We start from the raw sequence: 13,892 nt of genomic DNA, 5'->3' as shown, positions 1-13,892 counted from the left end.
CGTCAATAGCTCAGATAGTGATCCCTCTATACATCAGATAGTGCTCCCTCAGTATCTCAGACAGTTCTCCCTCAGTACCTCAGACAGTGCTCCCTTAAAAGCTCAGAATTTGCTCTCTCATTACCTTATAAAGTGCTCCCTCAGTAACTGAGAAAGTGCTCCCTCAATAGCTCAGAAAGTGCTCCCTCAATACCTCAGATATTTCTCCCTCAGTACCTCAGAAGATGCTTCCTCAATATCTCAAAATGTGTTCCCTCAGTACCTCAGATAGTGCTCCCTCAATACCTCAGAAACTGCTCCCTCAGTATCTCAGATAGTGCTTCCACAGTACTTCAGAGAGTGCTTTCTCAGTACCTCAGCTAGTTCTCCCTCAGTTCCTCAGAAAGTACACCATTAATAACACAGAAAGTGTTCCCTCAATACCTCAGATAGTGCTCCCTCTCTACTTCAGATAGTTCGCCCTCAGTACCTCAGATAGTACTCCCTTAATACCTCAGAAAGTGCTCCCTCAATACCTCAGATAGTGCTCCCTCAGTACCTCAGATAGTTCTCCCTCAGTACCTCAGATCGTACTCCGTTAATACCTCAGAAAGTGCACCCTCAATACCTCAGATAATGCCGCCTCAGAACCTCAGAAAGTGCTCCCTCAATATCTCAAAAAGTGCTCCCTCAGTACCTCAGATAGTGCTCCCTCAGTACCTCAGAAAGTGCTCCCTCAATACCACAGACAGTGCTTCCGCAAAACCCAGAAAGTGCTCGCTCAATACCTCAGAATGTGCTCCCTCAATACCTCAGAAAATGCTCCCTCAATAACTCAGATTTTTCTCCGTCAGTACCTCAGATACTGCTCCCTCAATACCTCAGATAGTGCTCCGTCAGTACCTCAGACAGTGCTCCCTCAATACCTCAGATAGGGCTACTTCAATACTTCAGATAGTGCTCCCTCAGTACCGCAGATAGTTCTCCCTCAGTACCTCAGATAGTGCTCCCTTAATACAGCCGAAAGTGCTCACTCAATATTTCAGATAGTTCTCCATCAATACCTCAGATAGTGCTCCCTCAATACCTCAGAAAGTGCTCCGTCAATACCTCAGAATGTGCTCCCTCAATACCTTAGAAAGAACTCCTTCAATAGCTCAGATCGTTCTCCCTCAGGACCTCAGATAATGCTCCCTCACTTCCACAGATAATGCTCCCTCAATACCTCAGAAAGTGCTCACTCAGTACCTCAGAAAGTGCTCCCTCAATACCTCAGACAGTGTTCTCTCTGTACATCAGAAAGTGATCCCTCAATAGCTCAGAAAGTGCTCCCTCAGTACCACAGAAAGTACTCCCTCAATAACTCAGAAAGTGCTCCCTCAATATCTCAGATAGACCTCCCTCAATATCTCAGATAGTTCTCCCACAATAGCTCAGATAGTGCTCCCTCAATACTTCAGATAGTGCTCCCTCAGTACCTCAGATAGTTCTCCCTCTGTACCACAGATAGTGCTCCATAAATACCTCTGAAAGGTATTCCTCAGTACCTCAGAAAGTGCTCCCTTAATACCTCAGAGAGTGCTCCCTCAATACCTCAGATATTTCTCCCCTAGTACATCAGAAAGTGCTCCTTCAATACCTCAGAAAGTGCCCCCTCAATAGGTCCCATAGTTCTCCCTCAGTACCTCAGAACATGCTCCCTCAATTCCTCAGAGAGTCCTCCCTCAGTACCTCAGATAGTGCTCCCTCAATACCTCTGAAAGAGCTTCCTCAATAGCACAGAAAGTGCTCCCGCAATACCTCACATATTTCTCCCTCAATACCTCAGAAATGGCACCCTCAATCCCTCAGATAGCTCTCCCACAATATCTCAGATAGTTCTCCCTCAATAGCTCAGATACTTCTCCCTCAGTACCTCAGATAATGCTCTCTCAATTCCTCAGAAAGTGCTCCCTCAATACCTCAGAATGTCCTCTCTCAGTACCTCAGAAAGTGCTCCCTCGGTACCTCAGAGTTTGCTCCCTCGGTACCTCAGAAAGTGCTCCCTCAATCCCTCTGAAAGAGCTTCCTCAATAGCACAGAAATTGCTCCCTCAATACCTCGGAATGTGGTCCCACAATAGCTCAGATACTTCTCCCTCAGTACCTCAGATAATGCTCTCTCAATTCCTCAGAAAGTGCTCCCTCAATACCTCAGAATGTCCTCTCTCAGTACCCCAGAAAATGCTCCCTCGGTACCTCAGAGAGTGCTGCCTCGGTACCTCAGAAAGTGCTCCCTCAATACCTCTGAAAGAGTTTCCTCAACAGCACAGAAATTGCTCCCTCAATACCTCAGATAGTTCTCCCTCAGTACCTCAGATAGTGCTCCCTTATTACCGCCGAAAGTGCTCACTCAATATTTCAGATAGTTCTCCATCAATACCTCAGAAAGTGCTCCCTCAATACCTCAGAAAGTGCTCCCTCAATACCTCAGAATGTGCTCCCTCAATACCTTAGAAAGTGCTCCTTCAATAGCTCAGATCGTTCTCCCTCAGGACCTCAGATAATGCTCCCTCACTTCCACAGATAATGCTCCCTCAATACCTCAGAAAGTGCTCACACAGTACCTCAGAAATTGCTCCCTCAATACCTCAGACAGTGTTCTCTGTGTACATCAGAAAGTGATCCCTCAATAGCTCAGAAAATGCTCCCTCAGTACCACAGAACGTGCTCCCTCAATAACTCAGAAAGTGCACCCTCAATAGCTCAGATAGTTCACCCTCAGTACCACAGATAATGCACTCTCAATTCCTCAGATAGTGCTCCTTCAATACCTCAGAAAGTGCTCCCTGAATACTTCAGACAGTGCTCCCTCAAAAGCTCAGAAAGTGCTCCCTCAATACCACAGATAGTTCTCCCTCAGTAACTCAGAAGATGCTCGCTCAATATCTCAAAATGTGCTCCCTCAATATCTCAAAATGTGCTCCCTCAGTACCTCAGATAGTTCTCCCTCAATACCTCAGAAAGTGCTCCCTCAATACCTCAGATTGTGCTCCCTCTCTACTTCAGATAGTTCTCCCTCACTACCTCAGATATTACTTCCTTAATACCTCAGAAAGTGCTCCCTCAATACCTCAGATGGTGCTCCCTCAGTACCTCAGATCTTTCTCCCTCAGTACCTCAGAAAGTGCTCCCTCAATATCTCAAAAAGTGCTCCATCAGTACCTCAGATAGTGATCACTCAGTACCTCAGAGAGTGCTCCCTCAATACCTCAGAAAATGCTCCCTCAATTCCTCAGATAGTGCTCCCTCTGTACTTCAGATAGTGCTTCCTCAGTACCTCAGATAGTGCTTCCTCAGTACCTCAGATAGTGCTCCGGCATTACCTGAGATAGTGCTCAACCAGTACCTCAGAAAGTGCTCCCTCAGGACCTCAAAAAGTGCTCCCTCAATACCTCAGATTGTTCTCCCCAGTACCTCAGACAGTGCTCCCTCAATACCTCAGAAAGTGCAGCCTCAGTACCTCAGACAGTGCTCACTCAATACCTCTGAAAGTGTTCCCTCAGTACCTCAGACAGTGCTCCCCAATACCTCAAAAGGTGCTCTCTCAGTACCTCAGAAATTGCTCCCTCAGTACATCAAAAAGTGCTCCCTCAATTCCTCTGAAAGTGCTCCGTCAATACCTCAGAAAGTTCTCCCTCAATACCTCAGATATGTATCTCTCAATGTCTCAGAAAGTGCTCCCTCAATACCTCAGATAGTTCTCCCTCAATATATCAGAGAGTTCTCCCTCAATACCTCAGATAGTGCTCCCTCAATACTTCAGATACTTCTCCCTCAGTACCTCAGATAGTTCTCCCTCAGTAGCTCAGATATTGCTCCCTCAATTCCTCAGATCCAGCTCCCTCAATTCCTCAGAAAGTGCTCACTCAGTACTTCAGAAAGTGCTCCCTCAGTACCTTAGAAAGTGCTCACTCAATTTTTCAGACAGTGCTCTGTCAGTACATCAGAATGTGCTCCCTCAATACCTCAGAAAGTGCTCCTTCAGTACCTGAGAGAGTGCTCCCTCAATAGCTCAGAAAGTGCTCCCTCAATACCTCAGATATTTCTCCCTCAGTACCTCAGAAAGTGCTCCCTCAATAACCCAGAAATTGCTCCCTCAATAGCTCAGATAGTTCTCCCTCACTACCTCAGATAATGCTCTCTCAATTCCTCAGGTAGTGCTCCCTCAATACATCAGATAGAGACCCCTCAGTACCTCAAACAGTTCTCCCTCAGTACCTCAGACAGTGCTCCCTCAAAAGCTCAGAATGTGCTCCCTCAGTACCTGAGAAAGTGCTCCCTCAATAGCTCAGAAAGTGCTCCCTCAATACCTCAGATATTTCTCCCTCAGTACCTCAGAAGATGCTCCCTCAATGTCTCAAAATATGCTCCCACAGTACCTCAGATATTGCTCCCTCAATACCTCAGAAAGTGCTCCCTCAGTATCTCAGATAGTGCTTCCACAGTACTTCAGAGAGTTCTTTCTCAGTACCTCTGATTTTTCTCCCTCAGTTCCTCAGATAGTACACCCTTAATAACTCAGAAAGTCTTCCCTCAATACCACAGACAGTGCTTCCGCAAAACCCAGAAAGTGCTCGCTCAATACTTCAGATAGTTCGCCCTCAGTACCTCAGATAGTACTCCCTTAATACATCAGAAAGTGCTCCCTCAATACATCAGATAGTGCTCACACAGTACCTCAGATAGTTCTCCCTTAGTACCTCAGATCGTACTCTATTAATACCTCAGAAAGTGCACCCTCAATACTTCAGATAATGCTGCCTCAGTACATCAGAAAGTGCTCCCTCAATATCTCAAAAAGTGCTCCCTCAGTTCCTCAGATAGTGCTCCCTCAGTACCTCAGAAAGTGCTCCCTCAATACCACAGACAGGGCTTCCTCAAAACCCAGAAAGTGCTCCCTCAATAGCTCAGAAAATGCTCCCTCAGTAACTCAGAACGTGCTCCCTCAATAACTCAGAACTTTCTCCCTCAATAGCTCAGATAGTTCACCCTCAGTACCACAGATAATGCACTCTCTATTCCTCAGATAGTGCTCCTTCAATACCTCAGAAAGTGCTCCCTGAATACTTCAGACAGTGCTCCCTCAAAAGCTCAGAAAGTGCTCCCTCAATACCTCAGATATTTCTCCCTCAGTACCCCAGAAGATGCTCCCTCAATATCTCAAAATGTGCTCCCTCAGTACCTCAGATAGTTCTCCCTCAATACCTCAGAAAGTGCTCCCTCAATACCTCAGATAGTTCTCCCTCAATACCTCAGAATGTGCTCCCTCAATACCTCAGAATATGCTCCCTAAATACCTCGGAATGTGCTCCCACAATAGCTCAGATACTTCTCCCTCAGTACCTCAGATAGTGCTCCCTCAGTACCTCAGAAAGTGCTCCCTCAATACCACAGACATTGCTTCCTCAAAACCCAGAAAGTGCTCGCTCAATACCTCAGAATGTGCTCCCTCAATACCTCAGAAAGTGCTCCCTCAATAACTCAGATTTTTCTCCCTCAGTACCTCAGAAAGTGCACCCTCAATACTTCAGATAATGCTGCCTCAGTACATCAGAAAGTGCTCCCTCAATATCTCAAAACGTGCTCCCTCAGTTCATCAGATAGTGCTCCCTCAGTACCTCAGAAAGTGCTCCCTCAATACCACAGACAGTGCTTCCTCAGTAACTCAGAACGTGCTCCCTCAATACCACAGATAGTGCTCCGTCAGTACCTCAGACAGTGCTCCCTCAATACCTCAGATAGGGCTACTTCAATACTTCAGATAGTGCTCCCTCAGTACCGCAGATAGCTCTCCCTCAGTACCTCAGATAGTGCTCCCTTAATACCGCCGAAAGTGCTCACTCAATATTTCAGATAGTTCTCCATCAATACCTCAGATAGTGCTCCCTCAATACCTCAGAAAGTGCTCCGTCAATACCTCAGAATGTGCTCCCTCAATACCTTAGAAAGAACTCCTTCAATAGCTCAGATCGTTCTCCCTCAGGACCTCAGATAATGCTCCCTCACTTCCACAGATAATGCTCCCTCAATACCTCAGAAAGTGCTCACTCAGTACCTCAGAAAGTGCTCCCTCAATACCTCAGACAGTGTTCTCTCTGTACAGCAGAAAGTGATCCCTCAATAGCTCAGAAAGTGCTCCCTCAGTACCACAGAAAGTACTCCCTCAATAACTCAGAAAGTGCTCCCTCAATATCTCAGATAGACCTCCCTCAATATCTCAGATAGTTCTCCCTCAATAGCTCAGATAGTGCTCCCTCAATACTTCAGATAGTGCTCCCTCAGTACCTCAGATAGTTCTCCCTCTGTACCACAGATAGTGCTCCATAAATAACTCTGAAAGGTATTCCTCAGTATCTCAGAAATTGCTCCCTTAATACCTCAGAGAGTGCTCCCTCAATACCTCAGATATTTCTCCCCTAGTACATCAGAAAGTGCTCCTTCAATACCTCAGAAAGTGCCCCCTCAATAGGTCCCATAGTTCTCCGTCAGTACCTCAGAACATGCTCCCTCAATTCCTCAGAGAGTCCTCCCTCAGTACCTCAGATAGTGCTCCCTCAATACCTCTGAAAGAGCTTCCTCAATAGCACAGAAAGTGCTCCCGCAATACCTCACATATTTCTCCCTCAATACCTCAGAAATGGCTCCCTCAATACCTCAGATAGTTCTCCCTCAATATCTCAGATAGTTCTCCCTCAATAGCTCAGATACTTCTCCCTCAGTACCTCAGATAATGCTCTCTCAATTCCTCAGAAAGTGCTCCCTCAATACCTCAGAATGTCCTCTCTCAGTACCTCAGAAAGTGCTCCCTCGGTACCTCAGAGAGTGCTCCCTCGGTACCTCAGAAAGTGCTCCCTCAATACCTCTGAAAGAGCTTCCTCAATAGCACAGAAATTGCTCCCTCAATCCCTCGGAATGTGGTCCCACAATAGCTCAGATACTTATCCCTCAGTACCTCAGATAATGCTCTCTCAATTCCTCAGAAAGTGCTCCCTCAATACCTCAGAATGTCCTCTCTCAGTACCTCAGAAAATGCTCCCTCGGTACCTCAGAGAGTGCTGCCTCGGTACCTCAGAAAGTGCTCCCTCAATACCTCTGAAAGAGCTTCCTCAACAGCACAGAAATTGCTCCCTCAATACCTCAGATAGTTCTCCCTCAGTACCTCAGATAGTGCTCCCTTAATACCGCCGAAAGTGCTCACTCAATATTTCAGATAGTTCTCCATCAATACCTCAGATAGTGCTCCCTCAATACCTCAGAAAGTGCTCCCTCAATACCTCAGAATGTGCTCCCTCAATACCTTAGAAAGTGCTCCTTCAATAGCTCTGATCGTTCTCCCTCAGGACCTCAGATAATGCTCCCTTACTTCCACAGATAATGCTCCCTCAATACCTCAGAAAGTGCTCACTCAGTACCTCAGAAATTGCTCCCTCAATACCTCAGACAGTGTTCTCTGTGTACATCAGAATGTGATCCCTCAATAGCTCAGAAAGTGCTCCCTCAGTACCACAGAACGTACTCCCTCAATAACTCAGAAAGTGCTCCCTCAATAGCTCAGATAGTTCACCCTCAGTACCACAGATAATGCACTCTCAATTCCTCAGATAGTGCTCCTTCAATACCTCAGAAAGTGCTCCCTGAATACTTCAGACAGTGCTCCCTCAAAAGCTCATAAAGTGCTCCCTCAATACCACAGATAGTTCTCCTTCAGTACCTCAGAGGATGCTCCCTCAATATCTCAAAATGTGCTCCCTCAATATCTCAAAATGTGCTCCCTCAGTACCTCAGATAGTTCTCCCTCAATACCTCAGAAAGTGCTCCCTCAATACCTCAGATTGTGCTCCCTCTCTACTTCAGATAGTTCTCCCTCACTACCTCAGATATTACTTCCTTAATACCTCAGAAAGTGCTCCCTCAATACCTCAGATGGTGCTCCCTCAGTACCTCAGATAGTTCTCCCTCAGTACCTCAGAAAGTGCTCCCTCAATATCTCAAAAATTGCTCCATGAGTACCTCAGATAGTGATCACTCAGTACCTCAGAGAGTGCTCCCTCAATACCTCAGAAAATGCTCCCTCAATTCCTCAGATAGTGCTCCCTCTGTACTTCAGATAGTGCTTCCTCAGTACCTCAGATAGTGCTTCCCCAGTACCTCAGAGAGTGCTCCGGCATTACCTGAGATAGTGCTCCCTCAGTACCTCAGAAAGTGCTCCCTCAGGACCTCAAAAAGTGCTCCCTCAATACCTCAGATTGTTCTCCCCAGTACCTCAGACAGTGCTCCCTCAATACCTCAGAAAGTGCAGCCTCAGTACCTCAGACAGTGCTCACTCAATACCTCTGAAAGTGTTCCCTCAATACCTCAGACAGTGCTCCCCAATACCTCAAAAGGTGCTCTCTCAGTACCTCAGAAATTGCTCCCTCAGTACATCAAAAAGTGCTCCCTCAATTCCTCTGAAAGTGCTCCGTCAATACCTCAGAAAGTTCTGCCTCAATACCTCAGATATGTATCTCTCAATGTCTCAGAATGTGCTCCCTCAATACCTCAGATAGTTCTCCCTCAATATATCAGATAGTTCTCCCTCAATACCTCAGATAGTGCTCCCTCAATACTTCAGATACTTCTCCCTCAGTACCTCAGATAGTTCTCCCTCAGTAGCTCAGATATTGCTCCCTCAATTCCTCAGATCCAGCTCCCTCAATTCCTCAGAAAGTGCTCACTCAGTACTTCAGAAAGTGCTCCCTCAGTACCTTAGAAAGTGCTCACTCAATATCTCAGACAGTGCTCTGTCAGTACATCAGAATGTGCTCCCTCAATACCTCAGAAAGTGCTCCTTCAGTACCTGAGAGAGTGCTCCCTCAATAGCTCAGAAAGTGCTCCCTCAATACCTCAGATATTTCTCCCTCAGTACCTCAGAAAGTGCTCCCTCAATAACCCAGAAATTGCTCCCTCAATAGCTCAGATAGTTCTCCCTCACTACCTCAGATAATGCTCTCTCAATTCCTCAGGTAGTGCTCCCTCAATACATCAGATAGAGACCCCTCAGTACCTCAAACAGTTCTCCCTCAGTACCTCAGACAGTGCTCCCTCAAAAGCTCAGAATGTGCTCCCTCAGTACCTGAGAAAGTGCTCCCTCAATAGCTCAGAAAGTGCTCCCTCAATACCTCAGATATTTCTCCCTCAGTACCTCAGAAGATGCTCCCTCAATATCTCAAAATATGCTCCCACAGTACCTCAGATATTGCTCCCTCAATACCTCAGAAAGTGCTCCCTCAGTATCTCAGATAGTGCTTCCACAGTACTTCAGAGAGTTCTTTCTCAGTACCTCAGATTTTTCTCCCTCAGTTCCTCAGATAGTACACCCTTAATAACTCAGAAAGTCTTCCCTCAATACTACAGACAGTGCTTCCTCAAAACCCAGAATGTGCTCGCTCAATACTTCAGATAGTTCGCCCTCAGTACCTCAGATAGTACTCCCTTAATACATCAGAAAGTGCTCCCTCAATACATCAGATAGTGCTCACTCAGTACCTCAGATAGTTCTCCCTTAGTACCTCAGATCGTACTCTATTAATACCTCAGAAAGTGCACCCTCAATGCTTCAGATAATGCTGCCTCAGTACATCAGAAAGTGCTCCCTCAATATCTCAAAAAGTGCTCCCTCAGTTCCTCAGATAGTGCTCCCTCAGTACCTCAGAAAGTGTTCCCTCAATACCACAGACAGTGCTTCCTCAAAACCCAGAAAGTGCTCGCTCAATACCTCAGAATGTGCTCCCTCAATACCTCAGAAAGTGCTCCCTCAGTAACTCAGAACGTGCTCCCTCAATAACTCAGAAATTTCTCCCTCAATAGCTCAGATAGTTCACCCTCAGTACCACAGATAATGCACTTGCTATTCCTCAGATAGTGCTCCTTCAATACCTCAGAAAGTGCTCCCTGAATACTTCAGACAGTGCTCCCTCAAAAGCTCAGAAAGTGCTCCCTCAATACCTCAGATATTTCTCCCTCAGTACCCCAGAAGATGCTCCCTCAATATCTCAAAATGTGCTCCCTCAGTACCTCAGATAGTTCTCCCTCAATACCTCATAAAGTGCTCCCTCAATACCTCAGATAGTTCTCCCTCAATACCTCAGAATGTGCTCCCTCAATACCTCAGAATATGCTCCCTAAATACCTCGGAATGTGCTCCCACAATAGCTCAGATACTTCTCCCTCAGTACCTCAGATAGTGCTCCCTCAGTACCTCAGAATACGCTCCCTAAATACCTCGGAATGTGCTCCCACAATAGCTCAGATACTTCTCCCTCAGTACCTCAGAATGTGCTCCCTCAATACCTCAGAAAGTGCTCCCTCAATAACTCAGATTTTTCTCCCTCAGTACCTCAGATACTGCTCCCTCAATACCTCAGATAGTGCTCCGTCAGTACCTCAGACAGTGCTCCCTCAATACCTCAGATAGGGCTACTTCAATACTTCAGATAGTGCTCCCTCAGTACCGCAGATAGTTCTCCCTCAGTACCTCAGATAGTGCTCCCTTAATACCGCCGAAAGTGCTCACTCAATATTTCAGATAGTTCTCCATCACTACCTCAGATAGTGCTCCCTCAATACCTCAGAATGTGCTCCCTCAATACCTGAGAAAGAACTCCTTCAATAGCTCAGATCGTTCTCCCTCAGGACCTCAGATAATGCTCCCTCACTTCCACAGATAATGTTCCCTCAATACCTCAGAAAGTGCTCACTCAGTACCTCAGAAAGTGCTCCCTCAATACCTCAGACAGTGTTCTCTCTGTACATCAGAAAGTGATCCCTCAATAGCTCAGAAAGTGCTCCCTCAGTACCACAGAAAGTACTCCCTCAATAACTCAGAAAGTGTTCCCTCAATATCTCAGATAGACCTCCCTCAATAGCTCAGATAGTTCTCCCTCAATAGCTCAGATAGTGCTCCCTCAATACTTCAGATAGTGCTCCCTCAGTACCTCAGATAGTTCTCCCTCTGTACCACAGATAGTGCTCCATAAATACCTCTGAAAGATATTCCTCAGTACCTCAGAAAGTGCTCGCTCAATACCTCAGATATTTCTCCCCTAGTACATCAGAAAGTGCTCCTTCAATACCTCAGAAAGTGCCCCCTCAATAGGTCCCATAGTTCTCCCTCAGTACCTCAGAACATGCTCCCTCAATTCCTCAGAGAGTCCTCCCTCAGTACCTCAGATAGTGCTCCCTCAATACCTCTGAAAGAGCTTCCTCAATAGCACAGAAAGTGCTCCCGCAATACCTCACATATTTCTCCCTCAATACCTCAGAAATGGCTCCCTCAATACCTCAGATAGTTCTCCCTCAATAGCTCAGATAGTTCTCCCTCAATACCTCAGAATGTGCTCCCTCAATACCTCAGAATATGCTCCCTCATTACCTCGGAATGTGCTCCCATAATAGCTCAGATACTTCTCCCTCTGTACCTCAGATAATGCTCTCTCAATTCCTCAGAAAGTGCTCCCTCAATACCTCAGAATGTCCTCTCTCAGTACCTCAGAAAGTGCTCCCTCGGTACCTCAGAAAGCGCTCCCTCAATACCTCTGAAAGAGCTTCCTCAATAGCACAGAAATTGCTCCCTCAATACCTCAGATAGTTCTCCCTCAGTACCTCAGATAGTGCTCTCTTAATACCGTCGAAAGTGCTCACTCAATATTTCAGATGGTTCTCCATCAATACCTCAGATAGTGCTCCCTCAATTCCTCAGAAAGTGCTCCCTCAATACCTCAGAATGTGCTCCCTCAATACCTCAGAAAGTGCTCCTTCAATAGCTCAGATCGTTCTCCCTCAGGACCTCAGATAATGCTCCCTCACTTCCACAGATAATGCTCCCTCAATACCTCAGAAAGTGCTCACTCAGTACCTCAGAAAGTGCTCCCTCAATACCTCAGACAGTGTTCTCTGTGTACATCAGAAAGTGATCCCTCAATAACTCAGAAAGTGCTCCCTCAGTACCACAGAAAGTAGTCCCTCAATAACTCAGAAAGTGCTCCCTCAATAGCTCAGATAGTCCTCCCTCAGTACCACAGATAATGCACTCTCAATTCCTCAGTTAGTGCTCCTTCAATATCTCAGAAAGTGCTCCCTGCATACTTCAGACAGTGCTCCCTCAAAAGCTCATAAAGTGCTCCCTCAATACCACAGATAGTTCTCCCTCAGTACCTCAGAAGATGCTCCCTCAATATCTCAAAATGTGCTCCCTCAATATACGAAAATGTGCTCCCTCAGTACCTCAGATAGTTCTCACTCAATACCTCAGAAAGTGCTCCCTCAATACCTCAGATTGTGCTCCCTCTCTACTTCAGATAATTCTCCTTCACTACCTCAGATAGTACTCCCTTAATACATCAGAAAGTGCTCCCTCAATACCTCAGATAGTGCTCCCTCAGTACCTCAGATAGTTCTCCCTTCGTACCTCAGATCGTACTCCATTAATACCTCAGAAAGTGCACCCTCAATACCTCAGATAATGCTGCCTCAGTACCTCAGAAAGTGCACCCTCAATATCTCAAAAAGTGCTCCCTCAATATCTCAAAAAGTGCTCCCTCAGTACCTCAGAAAGTGCTCCCTCAATACCACAGACAGTGCTTCCTCAAAACCCAGAAAGTGCTCGCTCAATACCTCAGAATGTGCTCCCTCAATACTTCAGAAAGTGCTCCCTCAGTAACTCAGAAAGTGCTCCCTCAATAACTCAGAAATTGCTCCCTCAATAGCTCAGATAGTTCACCCTCAGTACCACAGATAATGCACTCTCTATTCCTCAGATAGTGCTCCTTCAATACCTCAGAAAGTGCTCCCGGAATACTTCAGACAGTGCTCACTCAAATGCTCAGAAAGTGCTCCCTCAATACCTCAGATAGTTCTCCCTCAGTACCTCAGAAGTTGCTCCCTCAATATCTCAAAATGTGCTCCCTCAGTACCTCAGATAGTTCTCCCTCAATACCTCAGAAAGAGCTCCCTCAATACCTCAGATAGTTCTCCCTCAATACCTCAGAATGTGCTCCCTCAATACCTCAGAATATGCTCCCTAAATACCTCGGAATGTGCTCCCACAATAGCTCAGATACTTCTCCCTCAGTACCTCAGATAGTGCTCCCTCAGTACCTCAGAAAGTGCTCCCTCAATACCACAGACATTGCTTCCTCAAAACCCAGAAAGTGCTCGCTCAATACCTCAGAATGTGCTCCCTCAATACCTCAGAAAGTGCTCCCTCAATAACTCAGATTTTTCTCCCTCAGTACCTCAGACACTGCTCCCTCAATACCTCAGATAGTGCTCCGTCAGTACCTCAGACAGTGTTCCCTCAATACCTCAGATAGGGCTACTTCAATACTTCAGATAGTGCTCCCTCAGTACCGCAGATAGTTCTCCCTCAGTACCTCAGATAGTGCTCCCATAATACCGCCGAAAGTGCTCCCTCAATATTTTAGATAGTTCTCCATCAATACCTCAGATAGTGCTCCCTCAATACCTCAGAAAGTGCTCCCTCAATACCTCAGAATGTGCTCCCTCAATCCCTCAGATAGTTCTCCCTCAATATCTCAGATAGTTCTCCCTCAATGCCTCAGAATGTGCTCCCACAATAGCTCAGATACTTCTCCCTCAGTACCTCAGATAATGCTCTCTCAATTCCTCAGAAAGTGCTCCCTCAATACTTCAGAATGTCCTCTCTCAGTGCCTCAGAAACTGCTCCCTCGGTACCTCAGAGAGTGCTCACTCGGTACTTCAGAAAGTGCTCCCTCAATACCTCTACAAGAGTTTCCTCAATAGCACAGAAATTGCTCCCTCAATACCTCAGATAGTTCTCCCTCAGTACCTCAGATAGTGCTCCCTTAATACCGC

Source organism: Chiloscyllium plagiosum, unplaced genomic scaffold (assembly GCF_037043375.1).
Source record: "Chiloscyllium plagiosum isolate Xiang-an unplaced genomic scaffold, Cpla_swu_hap1 HiC_scaffold_38, whole genome shotgun sequence".
Classification (NCBI taxonomy): domain Eukaryota; kingdom Metazoa; phylum Chordata; class Chondrichthyes; order Orectolobiformes; family Hemiscylliidae; genus Chiloscyllium; species Chiloscyllium plagiosum.
The sequence above is the reverse complement of the archived record's forward strand: the minus strand, read 5'-3'. Positions refer to the sequence as shown.